The following is a 9053-nucleotide window of genomic DNA, read 5'->3' on the forward strand; positions in this document are numbered from 1 at the left end:
TCTGAATTCTGCTGGGTTTTTTTTTAGTGTAGTATTCATTAACTTTATTGTAACTTGTGTATGCTCTTCACACTGCATCCCTTCATTTAAGTCTTCTCATACTTCTCTGAATTCCTTATTCACCATTCCATTATATTCATATAATACAATGTGTTAAGTCATTCTTAAAGTGATGGGCACCTATTTCCAGATTTCTTTTTTTTTGCCACCTCAAGAAGTCTAACTCCTTTTTGAAAAAGTTGATTCTACTGGAAGGTTAATTCCCTAATGTCTTGGTGTTTGTAAATTTGTTTTTAGTTTGTAAATTGCTTTGCCCAACGAAATGAGGGACCTTTATGAAGCCACTGGGTAGAAGTGTGATATGATAGACTGAATCCTGGATTGGAGCCATAGGGTCACATTTTAAATTTTGATTTGTCCCCTGTGACATGGGACAAATCACTTCCTTTCTATGAGTCTTAATTTTCTCATTTTCAAAATGGTCAGCTTGAACTATATGATCCTTCAAATGAGTAGGGCAGCCTCCCTTGGGGGCTGATGTTATTGAGATGGAATGTAATCTGAGATGAATTAATCTGGTTCCTAAAGTCTGTTTTGGGGGGTTTTATTTTGTTTTCTTTTTACCCCAAATGCCATCTTTTGTTTAGTAAGCTATTAAGGAATTTAGCTGAACTTAAAAAAAAAAGTAAAAAAACAAAACAAGATTCCAGAAGATAAATGTGCTTTTTCCTAAGGACAGTTCAATAGATTTAAAAATAAAATTTTTCCAGGCACTGAGGTTAATAACTTCTGAAGCATCTTTAACTCTTTTCTTCTCTCTCTCCCAGACCTCTTTCAAATCCTTTTCTTAGTTGACCTGTTTTACCTACATGTCTCTAACACTGGTCCCCTTTCTTCTAGTCAGGTGGCCAATTTGCTAATTTAGACCCCTCTGTCCTCTCCTTAGACTAATATATAAACCTCCTAATTGGGGTCCCTGCTTCCAGTCTCTCCCAGCTCTGATCCATCTCCAACACAACTAACACAAAAATCTGTGATCTTCCTAATGTACAGATGAGACTATGTCAATTCCCTGCTCAAAAATCTTCAATGACTTTGGCAATTCCCTGTTAACTGTAGGATGATGTACAAACACTCTTTAGTGTGATGTTTAAGGCTTTCCACACTCAGACTCCAGCCTATCTCTCCAGCCTTATTTCTACTCACTCCCCTTCAGGCACTCTGTATTCGAGTCAAGCTGGTGCTGTTTTTGTATAGGTATCCAGATTCTCTGGCAGCTAGACAGGGCAGTAGATAGAGAGTGCTGGGCCTAGAGTCAGGAAGACTTCTGAGTTCAAATCTGAACTCAGACACTTACTACCTGTGTGGAACCTGGGCAGGTCACTTAATCCTGTTTTCTTCAGTTTCTTCATCTGAAAAAGGATCTGGAGAAGGAAATGCCAAACCACTCCAGTATTTTTGCCAAGAAAACTCCAAATGGGGTCACAAAGAGTTGGACCTCAATTGAAAAAATGATTGAACAACTTAGATGTGTATACGTTGACTTCCCTGATATAACACAAGTTTATTAGAAGCTGAGACTACTTTATATCTTGGGATGCCCCAGAGCTTAATATATATGGTGCCTGGCATATAGTACACACCTAATAAGTGCTTGACTGCTGAATTTCTCATGCTGTATTCTATGTGTGAATTCACACAACTCCCTCATTCTCCCTTTTTATCTATAGTTTTATCTCAGAATCCTCTTCAGCTTAGATGTCACTTTGTCAAATCCACAAACATTTATGAAGAGTTTACCACATGCCAGGCACTGTAAACATGGAAAATACAGATACAAGCAAAAAGAAAGTTCCTGCCCTCAAGGATTTTTTATTCTGATGGGAAGTAGGGACAACAAATAAAAGGGATCTAAGAGGAGGTGGGGTGCCCATGTGGGTGCATGGTGGAGAAGTCCAGAGAGTCAGGAAAGGAATCAGGAGAGGAATGGAGTGAGAATGGCTGGCCTTGGCATTTCCTCAAAATGTACGTTCTGGGAGGAACTTGCCAATTGGAGGAGTGGATTGTAGTGCAGAGACATCTAGGGTGAAAAGACTTGTCCAAGAAACTTCCCTGAATTCCCAAGCTGAAAATTTCCTCTCCTCCCTCAAATATTTGTAGAGTTCTTTGGTTTTTCTTTTGTCCTCGACATTCTCTCATGACTATTATGCTTACCTGACTTCATGTTCTAACCTTGAAGTAGAATGTAAGCTTTTTGAGGGCATGGATTCTTTTCTTCCCGTTTGCTTTATTTTCTTCCCTTTTTTTCCTTTTTCTCTCTTCCCACTTTTTTCATTTCCTTTCCTTTTCTTAGCTCTGTCATACTGCTTTGACACAATATTTGCTGATTTTGATTGTCAGATGATAGGTCAAATATACAAAAAGTGAAGAAAGATTGTTGAATTTGTCAGTCATTAGCAGTCTAGAAGGTCCTTGAATTCTATGCAGAGGAGTTTAGACTTGACTGAGTAGCAAAGAGATGTTGTAATTATTCAATACAAGAGTGATATGATGAAAGTGGCTTACTTTCCTTTGTGATGAAATCCTGTAATAGCTTTGACCCCAGTGGCCCTGTATAGTTATAGAAGAAAGATAGAAACTTAAGAGAATGATCATAGGTAGTTAAGGGATTCAACTATGCTCTTCCGAAGACTGATCTTGAAAGCCAAAATCATGGTTAGGTTTGGAGCAGGGAAATCATGGTGTTGAACGTAGTCAAGCATTTCTGTTCTAATGAATTTTCATAGATTGTTTCATCTCCAAATACTGTAACATTTTAAATGTAGAAGACTCTCATGTCTGTTTATCCAGCCTTAATCTCTTTCCTGATTGCCAGCCCTACATTATTGTCTTTTGGACATCTTCGTCTGGGAGGCCCACTGGTATCTTGAAAGGAAGATGTGTAAAAGGGAACTTGTACCTCATAACCTATCTCTCTTCCAAATATTCTGGTTTCTGTTAAGAAACTATCTTTCCAATGACCCAGTTTTATAGCCTTGGAGTCATCCTTTCTTTCTTACTCCCCTCCCCCAATTCAGTTACCCAGTCTTGTCAATCCTAAAAAGGATTCCTATTTTTTATGTTATAATCTTATTTGACAATCTGATAAAGCCTATGAACCCCTCAAAATATTTAATTTTTTTTCAATTAACAGAAATTGATTTTCTGTCCCTCCCCTCCCTGCCAATTGAGCAAAAAGAAAAAAAAACTCAGTGTGACAATGAAGCATAGGCAAGAAAAGCAAATCCCCACATTGGCCACATTCCTAAAATATTATCTCATTTGCACCCTGAGTCTATCACTTCTTTATCAAGTGATGGGTAGCCTGCTTAACCATGAGTTCTTTGAAATTGTGGCTGATCATTGCATCTGAATTCTTAACTCTTTCAAAGTTACTTATTGTTTACAGTGTTATTGTAACTGCATAGATTGTTTCCCTTGTCCTGTTAACTTCACTCCATATTCATTCATACGATTTCCAGGATTCATTAAAACCACCCCTTTCATCATTTGTTATGGTATAGTAGTGGTCTATAGTAGTATGGTATATTCTTCCATCATAATTTGTACAGCCATTTCCCAACTGATGGACAACCCCTTAGCTTCTAACTCTGCTATTACAAAAGAGCTGCTATAAATATTTCTGTACATATAGGTCCTTTTCCATTTTCTTTGATCCCTTTAGGATATAGACCAAGTACTGTTATTGCTAGGTCAAAGATGATGGACAGTTTAATATCTTTCTGGGCACAATTGCAAGTCACTTTCCAAGATAACTGGACCAATTTATAGATCCAATAACAGTACATTAATATATGTGTTTTCCTGTAGCCTCTCCAATATTTGCCAATTGATAACTGTGAGGTATAATCTCAGAGTTACTTTTATTTGTACTTCTCTAAGTATTAGTGATTTGGAGTATTTTTGTGTTTGTTTATAATTTGGCTTTCTTTGAAAACTTCATATTCTTTGACTATTAATTTAATACATATACATATATATATACACATATATATATATACATATATATATATCTTAGAAACATGACCTTTATCATAGAAACTTGGTGCAATTTTTCCCAACTACTTACTTCTCCTCTTTGGTTTTAGTTGCATTGGTTTTGTTTCTGCAAAACTCTTAAAATTTTACATGCTCAAAATTGCCCATTTTATCTTCTGTGATCCCCTCTATCCTTTATTTCATTATGAACTAACTCTTTTATCCATAGGTCAGAAAGGTAATTAGCATATTTTTAAATGCATACAATGAAATACATAAGATCATAAAATAAACCAATAATAGCAAGCTGCTATCTATCCATCCATCCATTTATCTATCTATCTGTCTCTGTCCGTCTGTCTGTCTTTATTTTAAAATAGCTCTTGTACCTGTCCCTTTCTCTGTACTACCACCACCACCATTCTAGTTCAGGCATTCATCATCACTTGATAGACTATAGCAGTGGTCTCCTCTGTTTCCAGTCTCTTCCTCTCCAATCCCAAGTCATCCTCTACAACACTACCAAAATAATCATCCCTTAAAGCACAGGTCTGCCCTGATTACTCCTTTGTTCAAGAAGCTTTAGTGGTTCTCTGTTGCTTCTAGAATATAAAGTAAACTCTTCAGCTTATCATTTAAAAGCCCTTCACAGTCTGGTTCCAGCCTATTTTTCAAACTTATTCCACATCATTAATTTTTACTCACTCTGTTTTCTAGCCCAACTCCCCTATCAGCTATTCCCTGAATTTAGCATTCCATCTCCACCTTCATTGGACCTGTACAAGCTGTATCCCCTATACCTAAAATTCATTAGCCCTTCACCTCCAATTCTAAGAATCCCTAGCTTTCTTCAAAGAAGAGTCAGCCAGTTAATAAATGTTAAGTGCTTACTATGTGCTGCCGATTGAAAGAACGGCAAAAAGTAGTCTGCCCTCAAGGAGCCCACAGTCTTATGGAGCACCTCTGAATAGCTCTCTGATGCCCACCCTTTCCAATAAGAGGAAAGGAGGATCTCCAAGGGCAGGAGGTACTGAAGTGTGAGTTTCAGGGTCAGTGTGGTCTTTCAGGATGATGTTTCTGGAGATCATGGTAAAGTCAGGAAAGCAGCTGGGAGGGAAATGATGAATGTTTAGATGCCAGCTCCTAGGTGGGGATTTTTTGATCCAGTTTGCTCAAATTGAATTGTATTTACTCAATTCAATTGAACAAATATTTATTAAACACATACTATGTTGTAGGCATTATGCAGAATGCTGGGGGCGGGGAGGGGGGGGCTCCAAACACAAAGGCCGTACCCTCAAGGGGTTTACAGTCTACTAGGAGAAAGGATTAGGGAACCACTGATGCAAACATAGTCTGGGGGCAGGTTTAAGGCTGGAAAACAATGTTTGGAGAACAGGTTACTTTGACTGTAGTGGAAAATGAAGGGGGTGGGTGGGTAATATGAAATAAAATAGGAATATGTTTAAATAAATACTTTCTGATTGTGTAGGACTTTAAAACTAGACTGAATTTATATTTTGTCCTAGAAAGAAGAGGAAACCACTGAAGATTTTTGAGAAAGTGGATGACATAGTTAGAAACCTGTCACAAGAATACTAATTTCTCGGTTTATAGAGACTGGATTGGATACGGAAAAGACTAAAGATAGATCAATTGAAAGAACTCCTGAAATGGTAGGTGATAGATTATAAGGGCCTGGACTAGAGAAGTGGCAGTGTGAGGGTAGAGAAGAGAGATAAAAAATAGTTTTGGAGGTAGAAGGCTTAGCAACTGGTTATATAAATGTTGTATCCCCAGAAGAATATAAAGTCCTCAAGGGTAGGAAGTATTTGTCCTTATCTTTGTGTTTTTGGGGGCACAAAACCTTGTCAGCGGTGGGTATTTAATGAATCTGTTGCTTTGCAGAGTGGCCATAGGGGATTAAGCATGGGCCATGCTTGATCAAGAATCAGGAACACCTGACCTCAAATTCTGCCTCAGACATGAAATAGTTGTGTCAAGGTGACCAAGACACTAAATCTTTCAGTGTACAACAGAGGTAATTCTCTGAGTATGCAGTATTGAGTGGTTTTCAGTCCCCATTGATGGAAGGAGTTTCTACACAGGGAATTCTTTACACCAATAAAATCACAAACCGATGTCCACAGTTCTGCCCATACCTTCTGTCAGACATTTATTGAACTGACCTTAAAGCTATTCTGATCCAATCCATCGATTTTATGAATGGCACTGGGGAAGGATAAACTAAGGCCCTAGATCTATTGGCCCACAGTCACACCAGGGACAGATTCTGAATTAGAATGAGGTTTCTTGCTTTATTTTCATTGCATCACACTGTCAAACTAGACTTAGTGATTATTAGGTGAATTTGATTTCTGTATACTTAAGGAAATACACAATCCTTCAACACATATTTATTAAGGGCCTGCTCTATGCTAGGTTTCATGGATAAAAAGAATGAACCTCCCTGCTTTTCAAAGCACTAAAGACCACTATAATCTGTGTGATTGGGTGTGGGGGCACTGCCTCTACGCATCCTGGTGTTCTCCTCATTAGGTTTTTTTTGGAAACCGGAACCAGTGACTAATGGCATAAGCCTCCAGAAGCTAGCACCTAATGAAGCCTTGAGCAGCGTGCATCTTGTCCTTTCTTTCACTTCTAACTGGGTTAAGTGGGGTTAGGGGTAGGAGAGAGGGGGAGAGAAAACCTAAGAAAGGCCTAAAGAACCCAACCCCACACTTGGCAGTCCCATTCTCTTGGCCTCTCTTCTTCTCTGGTCCACGGCGCCCTCTAGTGGTCACCTGTCTGGATGGCGTTAGGACAGAGCTTTGGATGCCAGCTCCGTAGTTGCTGGTTCTTCAGCAGGACAGTCAACTGGCATTTATTTAAAATTGTTATTTATTTCATTAAATATTTCCCAATTACTTGTAAAAATTTTTTAACAATAATTTTTTAAAATTCTGAGTTCCAAATTCTTTCCCTTCCCTCATCTTGAGGAGGCAGTTTAATATCGATCATACAAGTGAAGCCATGCAAAACATATTTTCATATAAGCCAGGTTGGAAAAGAAAACTCAAAATGAAACAAGAACAAAGTTTAAAAAAGCATGCTTCAATCTGGCTTCAGAGTTCATTGGTCCTCTCTGGAGATGCACAGCATTTTTCCTTTGAAAGCCTTTCACGGATGATCATCCATCCCTACAATATTGCTTCAACGGATCACTGTTTATTAAGCACTCACTATGTGCCAGGCATTTCAGAAATGTAAAAGACAATCCTTGCTTCTCCAGGCTCAATCAATCAACAAGAATTTATTTATATAAGGACCAAACTGCAAGGGGCGTTTAACCCCACGCAGGAGCTCAGGGCTAGAAGAGGCTCGAGGGAGGGACTCAATCCCTCCGGGGCATAAAGACCTAGCGAGACTGCGCTCCTGCCCCCACCCCTCCCGAACCTTGGCTACAGACTCCGCCTGCTTTCCTCCACCCCAGCTTTGCCTTGGCTCCGCCTCCTCTTCCTGAGCTTTATTACATCCTAAGCCTCCCTAAGCTCCGCCCCTCCCAGTCAAAAACCCCTCCTGTGTCTCGCTAAGCCCCTCCCCAGCTTGCAAGACCCCGCCTCCAACTAGGCATGCCCCGCCCCTCGCGCCAGCTTTCCTTTGTAGACCCCGCCCCGGTCTCCCTAAGCTCCACCCCATGTTTCCTTTGCACGAAGCTCTGGTCCTCCGGCTCCACCCTCTCCGGCTGAGCTTTCCTTTGTTACCGCCCGCCTGGCTTCGCTCCGGGTCTCCCTAGACCCAGACCCTCCTCACAGTCCCAGTCCCAGCCCCAGCTCACGTAACTTCTGTCCCCGAGTCCAGCTCTTTGGTGGACTCGGGCTGACAGAGAACGGGCATGGGGGAGGCCCTCGGGTCCTCCCACGAGGGCAGAGGGCGGCGGGGGTGCACCGCAGCCTTAGGCCTTCAGGGGGAGCCCCGATTGAGAGCCCCACATCCGAACCAACGTTCTCTCCCTCCTCCCACTTCCCGTCCTCCTTTGGGAAGCACCGCCGCCATCCCGCAGCGGGCAGAACTCGGGCTTCATGGCCGACCACGGACCCTAGCAAGGTGTCTGGTTGTGGCTCCGGGCGCCGCTCTCGCTCGGATAGAGGCGGGCTCGGAGTCGTCCTCGACACTGAGGGCAGTCGGCGCATGCTCCGTACAGGCCCTGGGTTCGCCCCTTCCCCATCACGAGGCCAGGGCGAACCCTGATAGGGCGATCCCGAGGCTGCTCCGCCGGAGCTCCAGTGGCGCAATCGGTTAGCGCGCGGTACTTATACAGCAGTACGGGCAGAGCGATGCCGAGGTTGTGAGTTCGAGCCTCACCTGGAGCACGTTTGTTTTGGGCGCCGTTCTCATTTTTTGCTTTCCTCTCCGGGCCGGGAGCGCCCCTCATTTAAATAAATCTCCCCAGCCCCCTCTCTGCTCCTGCGGAGGGAGGAAAACGAGCGGTCCCGGCTGAAGGAGGGCGGTGTCTGCCAGTGCCTGCGTCTGCCTTCCGAGCCTTAGGCTCGGCTCCGCTGCGGAAAGGCAGGGGAGGAGCGCGGCCTGCCCGGATCCAGGGCCCAGGGGATCTCGCAGCCGGGCCCAGGGGCTGCAGAGACCCCGCCCTGCCCTGACTCCACCGGCGAACCCGTGCCTGGCTTACCGGGGGTCGTCAGTGTCATTGCCCGGGCCGTGGGGTGCTGGGCGCTTAGTGTGGGTGGTGAGAGGATAGTGTAGATGGTGGTGGGTGTCGGGGCGGATGGTGGGGGGTGTGAGTGGGGCTTTGTATGGATGGAGTGGTCTCAGCAGCTTCAAAGGAAAGATCACTAAATGCAAATTAAATTAAATGTAATAAGCGCCGGGGACAGGGACGCCCTGAATTTAAGTCAAACTGCGCCTGCTCTCAGGGAGCTTACAGTTCAGTTAGGGAGAAGCAGTGATAGACGCTAACTGCGTTAGAGTGATGCCAGGCTCAGCGCTCTAGGAGTCTG

General features: G+C 42.9%; 1 non-coding gene across 1 annotated transcript; it reads left to right on the top strand.

Annotated features, from left to right (window-relative positions):
- Positions 1–8318: 8318 nt before the first annotated feature.
- On the top strand, positions 8319–8411 carry TRNAI-UAU (transfer RNA isoleucine (anticodon UAU)). The gene is given in 2 exon segments: positions 8319–8356; positions 8376–8411. It is a non-coding gene; the product is annotated as a tRNA-Ile (tRNA).
- The last annotated feature ends 642 nt before the right edge of the window (positions 8412–9053 follow it).

The sequence above is a fragment of the Petaurus breviceps genome, unplaced genomic scaffold (assembly GCF_028583685.1).
Source record: "Petaurus breviceps papuanus isolate PSGF00001 unplaced genomic scaffold, PetGlider_PUasm1.0 90842, whole genome shotgun sequence".
NCBI classification, from domain to species: Eukaryota; Metazoa; Chordata; class Mammalia; order Diprotodontia; family Petauridae; genus Petaurus; species Petaurus breviceps.